Raw genomic sequence first — 13,280 nt, 5'->3', positions numbered from 1 at the left:
TCTTTTCAGATTAGATAAAAAGAATGATATTCAAGGATTTTTATCAAATGTTAATGAATAAATAGCATTTTTGATCATTATTAATACGTTCCAAAATAAAATAGATTATTTCTGATTTAATAATTGCATTTCCAATAAAAAGATGATAATTTGAGAGCTATCTGCATCATTCTCTGATTCATATGAACAGGATTAATTTAAATTAGGGTTAACAGTAGAAATCACTGTGCTAATGATGTGAATTACAGTGTCATAGCACTTCATAATTGTGAAAAATATTTAAAATGCATGATATTTGTTATTTATCATGCACAAAATAAAAAGGTTATACTTTATTTCTTAGATATTTGTTTAAATATACACACTAACTTCAGGAGAACTAGATTGAATTAAGTATCTAAATAACATTTTACAGACTGTGTAATGCAGAAACCATAATGCGTTTTTTTGTTTTGTTTTGTTTTATTTTTTCAGCTAATTAAGGAAGATAAAGAAATAGAAGAAGATATATGTGATGATGTAATATATATTTTTCAAATGAAGTTTTTTGATCAGAATTTTCCAGTAATACTTTCATAATGCCAGCACAAGACTATATTTTACAATATTTTGATTCATTTTTGAAGTGGATTTCACTTATTTTCAAAAGGTGGAGCCTTTAAGTATGTGAAAGACATTCATTTGTTGCAAATCCACAGCTAACATTCTGAGCTGCTTTTCCTTTGACAGTTATTAAATAAAAATAAAAATAAAAATAAAAATAAAAATAAAAATAAAAATAAAAATAAAAATAAAAATAAAAATAAAAATAAAAATAAAAATAAAAATAAAAATAAAAATAAAGAGGGTTTTTAATGGTTATAAAGCAGATTCCAAACCAGACATTTTGTTTTCTTACTGCTGGATTATGGGATACAGACTGCCAAAAAATGTTTTGGGTATTTAAAGAAGCTACTGCCTAGATTTTCTGAAACAGCAAGAAGGTAGCGCCATCTATAGACATAATATAATATCGAGAGCAAAAAGAATCAAACTGGTCATCAAACCAGTCACATCAAAAAAAACTAAGGTCAGGCTATAATATAAAAATGAATAGAAAAATGCCTCTGATCTGCTCATTCTTTCCCAGTTTTTCTAAGAATTCTGGACACAACCTAGCAGAAGGGAAAACTTTAACCTATAACAGAGCAATATAATTTTCCTTCTAGTAAGCCTGTGAATTTACTTTAGTACACGTTTGTTTTTACATAACCCAGCAATGGTCATGGATTTGATATACTGCATAATAAACACCATTACTGATTCATTTTACTTTTTATTGTTTCACTTCTCAGCTGAGCTGCCTCCAGTTGTTACTATAATGGTTATTTCCACTGGCAAATCTAATCTTGCAAAGCTTAGCCACCTAAGTTACTTTAATTATATGAATAAGCCAATTAACTTCAGAAGTTATTCATATGCCTTGTCTTGCAGGAAAATGTTCTTAGATTATACAATTGTCTGTTGTATGCATCTTGTTTCCTTTAATTGCAAAGCTTCTGGCCTGATTTACCATGAGATTTAAAAATCACACATTTAAAGTAAAAGTAGTATATATTAAAATATATATATATATATGTGCTTATAACTAAAATGCCATGTCACTACGTGACGAGAATTAGAAAATTACTGGCAGAGTGAGTGCTTTTCAGACATTATTAAATATCCTAATCTATACTTTAGGAAATCTAAATGCACACAAAAATCAGTCTTTTCTTACTTTACATCTACTAAAAAATGAACTTTTGGTTCAATTCAATTTTCCAAGAAACACTCTTTCTGCTTTTTTAAACTACATTTCAAATCAAAAATAGTGTCACAGATTTTCAGTGCTAGGAAAAAAAAAAGACACAATTTTTGAGGTTATGCAGAGGGAAAACAAATGAAGAAGCAAAAAATAGCATTGCTGTTATTTATCCTAAAGTATGTTGTCAAAGGAACAGCCCCTCCCAGCACCTTTTGGGCAAATTCCTTTCATTACATTTTTATTCTATTTCCATTCTGAGAGTGAAGAGAAGCATGGGGCTGCAGACCAGATGGAGAACTTTGAGCTTGTGGCGGAGATGCACGGAGCAGCAACAGGAACCCTGCACGCAAAACATTCTGCAGTGTTTGCAAACCAATAACTTCAAGATCCCTAGCTGCATAAAACACATCATAACAAATATCTAAATGGCTTGCTTAGAGTTGAAAGGCTAGCGAATTCAGACAGAAAACTGCATGTCTTAAGTGGCAAAATCATATACTGAAGAAATATCATATCATATGCTGAAGAAATAAAAAATAGAGACTTTTTAAAGTTATCATATAATTGCTATCACTATGCAAAAGTTGTATGATACTGCTGAATTACATCTGTCAGGTTTAAAGGGCATGCCTATATATTAGTGCATTCATTTCCATAGCAGTAGGTCAATTAGTAGTCTAGCTAGAAGTCTAGTCTCTTAGCAGTATGTCAATACTGCACTAAATACATATCTGCATAAACATACAAATATTTATAAATTGTCAAGAATAAAATTGTTTTGAAAAGTCTTTGTATTTTTGCTGCTGTAAGAAGAATGAGCATACTAGTAAAATATGAGGCATTACAGCACACATTCAAACTCTTTAGGAGAGGCAAAATAATTTTGCAAAAAGTTTTCTTTCTGTCCAGTTCAGCAAAATTGCAACTTGTAGTAAAAGGTTTCTAAAATGAATTATCTTGCTTTGAATTTGCTTGAATATCAAGCATATTCTCCTTCCATTTCTCCCAAATTCTGAGGCAGATTTCATTCTTTAGTAACTTATCCAAAAGGCAGATTTTCCCATAAAAGTACTAGATGGTGAATTTTATTCATCTTATCCAAGTCAAAGGAAATGTCACCTGGATGTTAGCAGAGGTATGTGACAGAGGCAAAAAGGGACAAATAAGAAAGTAACTACAGGAGAATCTAGAGGTGGTGCCAAAGAGAGTCTCCTGAGAATGATTTTATTTAATATTTTGTCCAAAGTTTTCATGGTATTCATGTGCATCTGAGGGTTTCTTTTGGTAAACTCATGTGCAACCTTTGTTTAGACTGCTTCAGAAAATATAGCTTAAAGATATCACCAAAAATTAATAAATAAATAAAATTAAAAATATTGAAGAGGCCTAGGTGGAATTTGGGGCTGTCTGATGAACAAAGTAAAACCAAGGAGATTTTTTAAAAAGCATAAATTCAAATGAATGAAAGATATTGGGGCACTTATTACATTTGTTGCTTCCAGACAAAGAAATGTCTGTTTTACCCCTCACACAGCAGCTTTGTTTAAGGAAAATTTAGAAAGAATAACAGAAGTACTGGGACTTTTACGGCCCTTCTGCCTCAGAATAATAAATCAAGAGATAAACCAAATACTACCTGGATGGTTTAGACAACCACTTCCATACATTTGATTTGCCTCTCCTTTTTCAAGCTTGGGAAATGCACACATGAAGAATATTTGTCAAAGGATTTTCATCAGATTGTCATCAGATCTGAAAATCTGAAACTGATATAAATAACTTCTACCTTCTTTTTCATATGTAGGTTATACAGTGAGAATGCTCCTCACCAGTGTTCAATTTCATTTCCTTCCAAACAAAAAATTATGAATAGATAACTTTTCAGTATGATTTTACTAAAGAACAAGTACAATTATTATTACTTTCGATTATTCAGACAGAAAGCAACAAATTATTAAATTACAAACATGTGGGATCTGGAAGAAAAGGAAGACTGTGGGACTTATCAGTTTTTAAATGGCTCAGTTAAGCAAGATTACAGCTTGACTCCAGGCTTCTTTATGAAGTCTGAAAACAAGTCTGAAGACCATGATCCAATGCTTGTTGAAGCTAATAAGAGTCTTTTCATTACCACTGTGGGCATGGGATCAGGCCACAAAATGTCACGTGTTTCTTATGCACAATTTTAAAGTGAGTCAATAAGAAAAAAATCTAGTTTTCTCATATTTAGGAGGCCTTTTCTAAGAACACAGTCACTTGGAACACGATGAATAGCAGGATAGCCAAGATGAACACAAAGGAGAATAAATCTCAAATGAACCAGCCTCTGCATGACGGTTATGAAAAAAACATTCAGAAAAACAAAGCAGTAAATTTTTTTCAACCATAGTTCAAATATATTAAAAGCTATAACTGAATTTATATTTTTTTAAACAGATGTCGTAACAAGCAGACCACTCAACACCTTATTGGCAATTGAGCCATCAAAGATAAACACCAAGACAATTCAGTAATGCACACCTATAATAAATATGATCATAGGACAAAGATTTTCTTTCAGCACCACTTGAATTACATTAATTGGGTTTGAATATTTCCCCATAAATTATTTGCAGACCAGTAGAGCTAAAGCTTGTACTCTCCTAAATAATAGGTTTTATAGCATATCTGTTGCCCTATAAAACCAATTTCAGATCTATTCAGATATGTATGTGGATAAGTAATAATGTTAAACGAGGGGAAGAAAATATTATGAAGATATTAGGAAAAAAAAAAAGCTAGGAAACTCATTCAGTGAAGGAATTGACTATATCCAAATTTCAATGGTTTAGGGGAGCTGGAGGAAAGTTTTTTTTGTTGATGCTGTTGTTGTTGTTTTAAGGAAAAAATGAACTAATTTTGAAAGGTTCAGATATTTCCCTTCTGCGGTCTGGAGTTCTTGCAATATAAGTTTATTGACTCTTGTGCTGTTTTGAATTTGTATGAGGCCATTTATATCATTTATGAAATCTCATATATTACTGTGAAGCACATAATGTGGTTATGTAAAATGTGTTTTAGCTGCCAAGGAAAATAGAGAAGAAAAAAAAATACTACTAAAAAAAAAAAAACTTTGTGTCTTTGGGAGATTTTAGTATGCACTGAGCTTTAGAGGATAAATACAAAGCCAAATCCAACCTGAATGCTTTGGGTTTGCCCTGAGGCCTAGAAAGAACTTTGTTCTTTATGTACTCTTCCTCCACTTGGAGATAGATGCCTATAGAATATTGAGAAGTTATATTAAAAGAGAAAGTCATCAACGACAGTCTTGTCCTACTTCAAAAACACCAACTAGTTATTTTTGCTGTCAATCTATGAAAACTTTTATTCTTTCTTACTGGAAAGTAAAAGAATTGATAGAGAGAACAGTATAATGTGAAATAATGTACCACTGGTTACATCCTTTCTTATGGAAATGATTTCAGTCAGTCTTCTTTCACAGCAAACACTGTAGATTTTACTCAAGATGAAAGTGTCCTATGTAAAAGGAAGATTGAGAATTTGAGGAGTCCAAATGATGGAGGGAGATAAAGGCTTATTCCATGCCCCTTGCATGAAACAGCTTTGCTGGAGTGGCAGGATGGAAAGCAAATCTCTCTGGAGGTATTATATTACCCAGTGCTAAATACGATGTTAACTGGGTCAAACTCTGCACAGCTGTACATCTGCTGTAGGATAATTCAGGCCAGTGTGTCAGCTCAGCAGTGGCTCTGCCAGCAGATCATTCTTTTATCCATAGCAGGGAAGAGCAGCTTACCTGTTGGGCATGAGGAAGGAGACCCTACACAAAGACATTTCCTGATCAGCCCTCATGGAAATAGAGGCAATGGAATGGCTAACCAATTTCCAATGCAAATAATTAAAATACTGTTTAAGGCTGAAGAACTGCATGAGAAGGAAACCATCTGCAGGAACACTAACGATTACTGATGTTGCTCATAAAAGTACAGCTAGGATAGTAATTCATTTCTCAGTTTAAATATGAACAGTCCATGTGATGACTGATAGGGGACTGATAGGGGACATTTTTTCCTCCTTTTATTAAGACAGAAGATAAACCATCAATACTTATAAGACAAAATGTTATGCTCAAGGGCTTATTGAAGTGAGTGGAAATAACTATTTTCTACTTTTATTATATCAACATACTGCATTTTTTCCAATAGACTTGTTTTGAGTGCAGTTTAGGAGGCATTGAGCCTCTTCTTCATAACATGCTACTGAATGGCTTGTGTTTTAAAGAACAGCCACATCCTGGGCAGTGCATACCTTTCAGAACAGCACAGTCTGCTGCACTGGTGAGGCCAAACACAGGACCGATGGAAGTGATGCAAAGTCCTTAGCCAAGTTTTAAATATATTCTCCACTGAGGTTAGGTGTTGAACTCAGTTCTGCTGAATGTGAGTATTTATACCAATAAATATATTATAATATACTATGATAGTAATAATAATAATATATAATTATATAAATAAATAGTTGGTATATCAATATACCAAAGATATAAATATATATATAAATATATATATATATATAAAAATATACCAAAGATAATCTTTCATAATGTAATGTTATCAGACCAAAGTGGATTGATAATTGCTTTGGAGAAGCCATCTCATGAGGAAAAAAAAAATAATAAAAAAAATGAAGGGGACTCAATTAGCTGTAATGTCTTTTGTTATCACAAGACAGTAATTTTTTCCTATGACAGGGAAGACTGCTTAGGAAAATGGAACATGATAAACAACTTAAGGATGAATAATCTGTTTGCAAGTCATACAATTACTGTTCTGAAGTTATCATTAAGTTCAGGATTGTGAGTTAAACAGAGAAAGAGGAATGCCCTTTAAATGATTAATTATATCTGGTTTAGACGACCGAGTATCTGTACCAAATGATTTATCAATTTTCTAGTGCATTGAAGATAGACTGAAAGCAAAACCCATAGCCTTACACACAAACACTGTACTGCAACATCAGAGGAGAGATGGGTCTTATGATTAATGGCAAATAACTAAAGACAAATCTCTACATATATTAAAGGTTGTATCTTTCTGCCTAGCACTTTGAAGAAGTAACAATACTGTACTCTGAATAATTTTGATTCTACCCTGAGAATAAAATAAAAATAAACATGCTAAAACTTAGCTTGCTAAACACTGATAACAAAACCCATATTTTTTTATTCATGTGCTAGCCCAGTTGATTATTTAAAAATACTAAGCTCCATAGCTCATCTCAAAAACTAACAGAAGGCAGAACTGCCCACTATTTCTGAAAGTAGAGTTTATTTAGGGGATCTATGCAATTAAAGAGGGATCTGCTTTGGCACCCAAATCCAGACACTCAGGCTTTATCTGCTATTGAGGGCATCATTCTCACATACAAGGGAATATTCCAAAAAACCTAACCTACACATTTACCCCAGTGAAGACAGGGACCCTCCCTTTGGCATCTCTGATAAAGGATGAATTCTTGATGCTGCAGCACCAATGCAATTTCATTCTTCTGTCTTCTCAGCAGGCTCTTTGCTGTTTTGTCCCTCCCTGTTCTGCTCCAGGCACTCAGCTTTTATGTTTATGGCTGCAGCAGTCCCTGGCTGTCTTGCTTTACACTAGTAAATGCCTTGTCTGGTTTATACAGATATATTTTCGGTGCTCCTAAAAAACTTGATGAAGGACAGAGAGCAAAATAAAGAGGCCAGACCACCAGTCACTGTAAACTGGATAGCTCTGTGGATTCGAGTGAATTGAAACCAAACTGTACTGATTCACAAAATATGTTTTTTTGTGCTGGGACACTGCTCTTTGAATTTCTGTTGTGGCTGCACAGACTCTCTGTTTTCTGGATGTCTATTTTAAAAAAACAGACATTTCTGTTTGCTGTGCATATTCATTTCAATATGTATTTGAAGCCAAAGAGATCATCTGGATCCACAAATAAAATGCCTGCAGTCATTCATGCCCAGTCACAAATACTATTGGGGTGACCAGAGCTGGAACCTCTAATTTAGCTGTCAGATTTTGTTAATGGGTCCATAAAGTAAAAATTATAGGCTGACAGCATCCTCTGTTGGGAAACTTGCCATTGAGATATTCTGAGGTCTCTTAAATAAAAATTCTCGGAGTGAGAAAAGTGCTGTTAATACAGTTGGGTGTTTTAAGGTAGCTAGATTTCTCCTAATTTCCAAATACTATACATCGCTGTTGAAGTGTGAATGCATGCATTAATATCCTGTCTCCCAAGGAGTTTTATATATATATATTTTTTTTTTTTTGAGAAAAAAAAATGTAGTTAGACACAGACACCATTTACATAGGGATCTCATTGATTCTCTGTCACAATAAGTCTTGATGTGAAACTTGACGTCTTCTGGCCCAGGTTATGTCCAGAAGTAGCAGACACCCAGCAAATGATAGAGGCAGTTCTATGCAAAAGGTCACCCAAATCCTTCCTATCCTTAAAAATCTACCAAAAAGTACTGCATAGTAAACCAAGTATTTCCTACGAAACGCTGTTCGGTAGCAGCAACGTCCCGCCTGGCAGCGCAGCCGAGCACTGCCACCCAGTGGGAACGGGCAGGGAGGTGCTGGCGCTGAGGTCGCCCGTGGCTCTTCTGGGGAAGCTGAAGCGTTTCCTCCTGTGGTTCCTTCTGATCGCTGGTAATAGAAAAAGAGAGAGACAAAGGCTGTCCTCGTAGAAATGGGAAATATATTTACATAAACCTTTGCATTTACAGGCACCCGTGATTCCCGTTAAAAATTGCCTCTTAACATATCATTAGAAATATTTTATTATGCCTGAGAGGGGAAAAAATGGAAAATTTCAAAAGTTATACTTTTTAATATATCATTTATTTATTTAAACTTAAATAAAGAGGGTAGAGGGAGAGGGAAATTAACCCCGTGAGGTTTGGTGCTGTGAAGTGCTAAAAAGTTGCATTTAATAACAGATCCAGCTCTTTGGCGATAGGCTCTTTTGTGTGCTGTTGGGAGTCAGATACAGGGCATGGACACCCTGAAGAGGTCTGAACACAGAGAGAATGAAGACATTACTATGAGGTAGATTCCTACAGTCTTTAAAACCTGTAGTTACAATCCCACCTTTAACCTGCTTTGGCAGGGGGGTTGGACCTGATGATCTCTTGAGTTCCCTTCCAACCCCTACAAATTTTGTGATTCTGTGATTCTGTGATCTTTATTTAAGCTGAAACTGCGGGAAAGAATATTTTTGAGACCATCCATTCTTATCTCTACCATCTCCTTTCTCAGCAACCCTGAGCTTCTTCTAAATTTCAAAATCAAAGATCCCACATGGGATAAGTGGTATAATGACCTCTCTGCAAATGCAAGTATCCTTCTCAAAGCTAAAACAGTCAGACAGACCGGGCTGTAATAAATACCTTGCATTATTACACTCTTTCTCATTTGTCTTCAGATGTTTTGCTTTTCCATTTTCCTTCATATCTTTTGCATTCTTCAATTCCCAATTCTCCTTTTTTTTTTTTTTTTTTTCTCTCTAGCCATCTGCTCTTTCTCTGTAGTGCTTATGTACATGAGAATCTGCATCACTGTTAACTGTAAACCAGGGAAAACTGAGTTATAAGTATCCTTCTGAATCATGTTCACCTGGGGCTATTGAGGGATATATAAGCTTCATACATTACTTAGAGGTATTTAAGTGTCTAAATACTTACCACAACAGAAGTCTATGGGGTTTGTGCATACATTGATTTTTCTAGGCAGCTCACTATAACTAGTATCCAAACCACCCACAACTATGCAGCAAAAACTCCACATCATTGTATAAACAAGTGCTCCATGAAAAGCAATTTCTCCATGACTCCTCCGGGCTTTGTGGGTTTTTCGTTATTTATTTATTTAAATGGCTTAACAAATGTACTCAGATGCCACAGCAATAGGCAAGATATAAGTGAAGCTGAATGTACACTGGAGAAAACAGAGTAGTTTAAGATCAGATTTAACTAATCAGCTATGGATTGTTCTCTTTTCTCCATTTTAACCAGACTGGAGTATATGTGATAAACAGAAGCAGCTACTTGGAAGAAACTTCTTTCTGGAGTACAGGCAGAAGGAAAGCAAAATTCTTTCTCTATTTACTTTTTGGGGTTTTACACTTCTTAATGTATACTCCTCTAAACTTTCACCCGGAGCGTCTCTGAGTTGGCCAGTGTTTCCTGATGTCTGGGGGGAACATTCAAGAGCAAAGCAGGAGAGAAAACACATTAAGTGTGATCCAACAAGCTTAGCAAAAGGTAGGAATACCATACTATACTGTTTTCTAAGTATTTCACTTTAAAATTGCTACGATTTTATGTTAATAGTACCTGTCTTTAAGGCAAGAAGGCACAGCTTCCCCTGAATTTCCTTAAATGAAATTCCTAGAAAACTAGGATTGGCTATAGAAATTGGAAAGTGAAACAGAATACAAGCACAGAAAAAATAAAACTGCATGTTTATTCATAACAATTAGAAAAAGAAAAAAAAAAGAATAAGTAACAAATAGTGGAGACAACCAAATTATCCACAATTTGAGAGCAAGCCTTTAGGAAAATTAATGATAGTGATTTTTTTGATTCTTAAAATCTTACCTCATTTAGTGTCCTTTAAATGCCAGCTTTGCAGTGAATAGGGGGATTTTACATCTCTTTCTGCTTCTGCATAGGACCACTCCAGTCTTGGCAGCAGAGAAAGTTCTGCTGCTAATTCACTGTGAGGTGTGTTCTGAGTATCTTAATGTGACAGATCCCATTCAGCTTCAAAGAAAATACTGCCAAGCGGAGGTGAACTGTGCCCTACTTAACAAAAAGCCCTGAAATTTAAAGCACTGTTCTATGGAAATCACTGTGTAGTGCATGGGCTTTGAACCTGTCCATCATGCTACCAGAGCTACACAAGTCCCAAATGTACCCATCCAAATACAGAAGGAAAAGTTTATGAGGAGAGAATTACGGAGGCAAATCTTGCTATGAGCTGCACTAGCCACACCTGAACACAGCAGACCATAACTACATGCAAATGTGGGTGTATTCTACTCCAAATTCATCCCACTGCCAACATGGCTGTCTAATCATTGCTCAAGAGCTTCAAGAGCAACCTGTTTCTTATTAGCTGTAGGAATCCTGCAGAGGTGAAGGAAAAAACTTTCATTGTGATCATGTCTAAGACCATGGCTTGCCTGGTCATTTGGTCTAAATCAAAAAGTTTTCATATAAGTATCAACAGTCTTTCACAAGTAAGGAAGCAGCAAGATATTTCATACTCATCCTGGCCTAGGAGCAGGTGAAATGTTTAAGCAAAGAGACAGAGAAGTTAGTAAGGGAGATTTGCTTCTCTGCCACGGGCCATTCGATTAGGCTGGAATAGGCATCAGGAGAAACTAGACTGAGATGGGTTGGAAGAGCATGCCAGTTAAGGAAGTCCTAAGGAAAGATGGGGACTAGGAATGTGAATTCAGATAAGCAACAATTCAGATTGCATTGGGGAATGATTGAGCAGGCAGTACATGAATGAAGATGACAGAGCCAGAACGAAGCAAGTTTCAATAGGAAACCACCATGCCTACTTTCTGTGATCTGACTTCTAGGACAGAATTATGGACAGACTTATGGAAAGTTACCGTTTTTCTCAAGAAGTATTTAAAACAGCATGTTCACAAGCCTCATTGTCCAGGAGGCTCGAGGGCAAACCTTTTAACTGGATGCTGGGAGCTACAGGTAATGGATGCTGTACGGAGATTACACACTTCTCCCTTTCCTCCAGCAATGACTCTGGTGGCTTTACCAGCCACTGCACATACAGAATAAGAGGTGACCCTGACATGAATACCTGCAGTTCCTTGCAAGGATGCCTTTTGTGCCTGCTGTAGGTGGGGGATGCCACCAGCTACAGCACCACATGGGTGACAGTCATTTTCCCTCTCTTCATGGAGCAAAGGAGAGCAACGTCCTCCCTGGCCCTTGGGCACTGAGGACCAGGATGACCGGATGCTCACCAGGAGAGCTCTCCTGCACAATTCTCTCCTCTCAGGCAAGGATTCCAGTAAGGGAGAAGCCTGAGGATGCTCTCCCATGGAAACCCGTGGGAGGGCACACTTCTTCAAGATAGAGACGAGAATAGTGGTGGAAGGAGTGTAACCTAAATAGAAAGACTAAAAATGATCTCTACCACACCCCATTGCTCAGGTTTAGGATACTGTCAGAATCCTAAATGTGCTGACATGGGTTGTGAATACCATTCGTTAGGAGGTAGATGACCTGCAGATAGGCTTTATCATTATGAACTGAATTCTCAGTATGAGCCATTGGCAAACTCAGGAATGAGCGACTGTTCCGAGTCCTGTCACTGACATAATCTGTGGCATTAGCTAAATCAAATTTCAAGTACCTCAGCTTTGTCCACCCATGAAATGGGGATAACAGTAGTTAAATGTGGAAAGCACTTCAAAAAACGGTGAACAAAATATGCAAAATTAGGGTAATTTTTTTTTCTTTCTTAGCCTTTACAAGCAGGAGAATAATTAATAATGAATAATTTATGCAGTGTCATGAACTCTTTTCCCTTTGAATGCTATTCACCACAATGTGTAATTTTTTTCTTAGTTGTTATTCTACAATGGTTAAATAACTCCCATAAATATTTGTTAGTTTATGGGTTGTTCATGAAAAGTTTATTCAGAATATTTATTACATGAAATTTAATGAATTGGTTATTTTTGGTGTATCCAGTTTCTGCTGTCTGACTAGATTCGTGTGATTTATTTAAGCAGGTTTTTTACATAAATTATTTTGCTTATTTATCAATTATATTTTCTATATAAATCCTACATATAATGTCTTTTTAAGAACATTCCTAGGCATCAACTCATTCATTGGAAAAGAAATTCAGTTTTTAAGACACAAATTCAGACCAAAAAAAAAAAAAAATGTTTTATTTAAGGTAGAAATATCAATTTACATCTGATCTCATAGTATCTTGTTCTTCATGTATAGGAAATGAACACAATGTTAAAAATATTCTGATTTAATTTAAATTAAATTACCATTAACAACTTTCACATACAAGTAATTTAGTATGATTAAAGAGAATACTCTGTGGATTTATATTTTCCAAATGGATTAGCAATTGATCTCTTGGAATTCATCAGGTATAAGTGTGAAGCTGTAAAAAAAGTAATTTAAGTAAATGTAAGGAATACCAAGAGGATTAAAATGAGATCTCTAAGGCCAATAACACTACAGTGTAGATTTTATTGTAACATTAAATCTTTTGAAATATTTACAGAGCAGAAATATTCTTTAGCTCTGAGACAAATTATAAAACACAGAAGTTCAAGCAAGCTATGATTTACATTTTCATTTACCTGAGGGAATTATTAATTTCTAGAACTGGTTCATTATTTAAGAGGTTTCAAGTAATATTATGAGAAAAAGGGA

At 35.2% G+C, this 13,280-nt stretch overlaps 1 protein-coding gene across 1 annotated transcript in view; it reads right to left on the bottom strand.

Moving 5' to 3' along the window:
- Nucleotides 1–13,280, bottom strand: part of LOC310899249 (inositol 1,4,5-trisphosphate receptor-interacting protein-like 1) — a 417,910-nt gene that overhangs the window by 290,754 nt on the left and 113,876 nt on the right. The gene's annotated exons all lie outside the window — the stretch shown is intronic.

Source organism: Anser anser, assembly GCF_964211835.1.
Source record: "Anser anser genome assembly, chromosome: 4".
Classification (NCBI taxonomy): Eukaryota; Metazoa; Chordata; class Aves; order Anseriformes; family Anatidae; genus Anser; species Anser anser.
The sequence above is the reverse complement of the archived record's forward strand: the minus strand, read 5'-3'. Positions and strand labels throughout refer to the sequence as shown.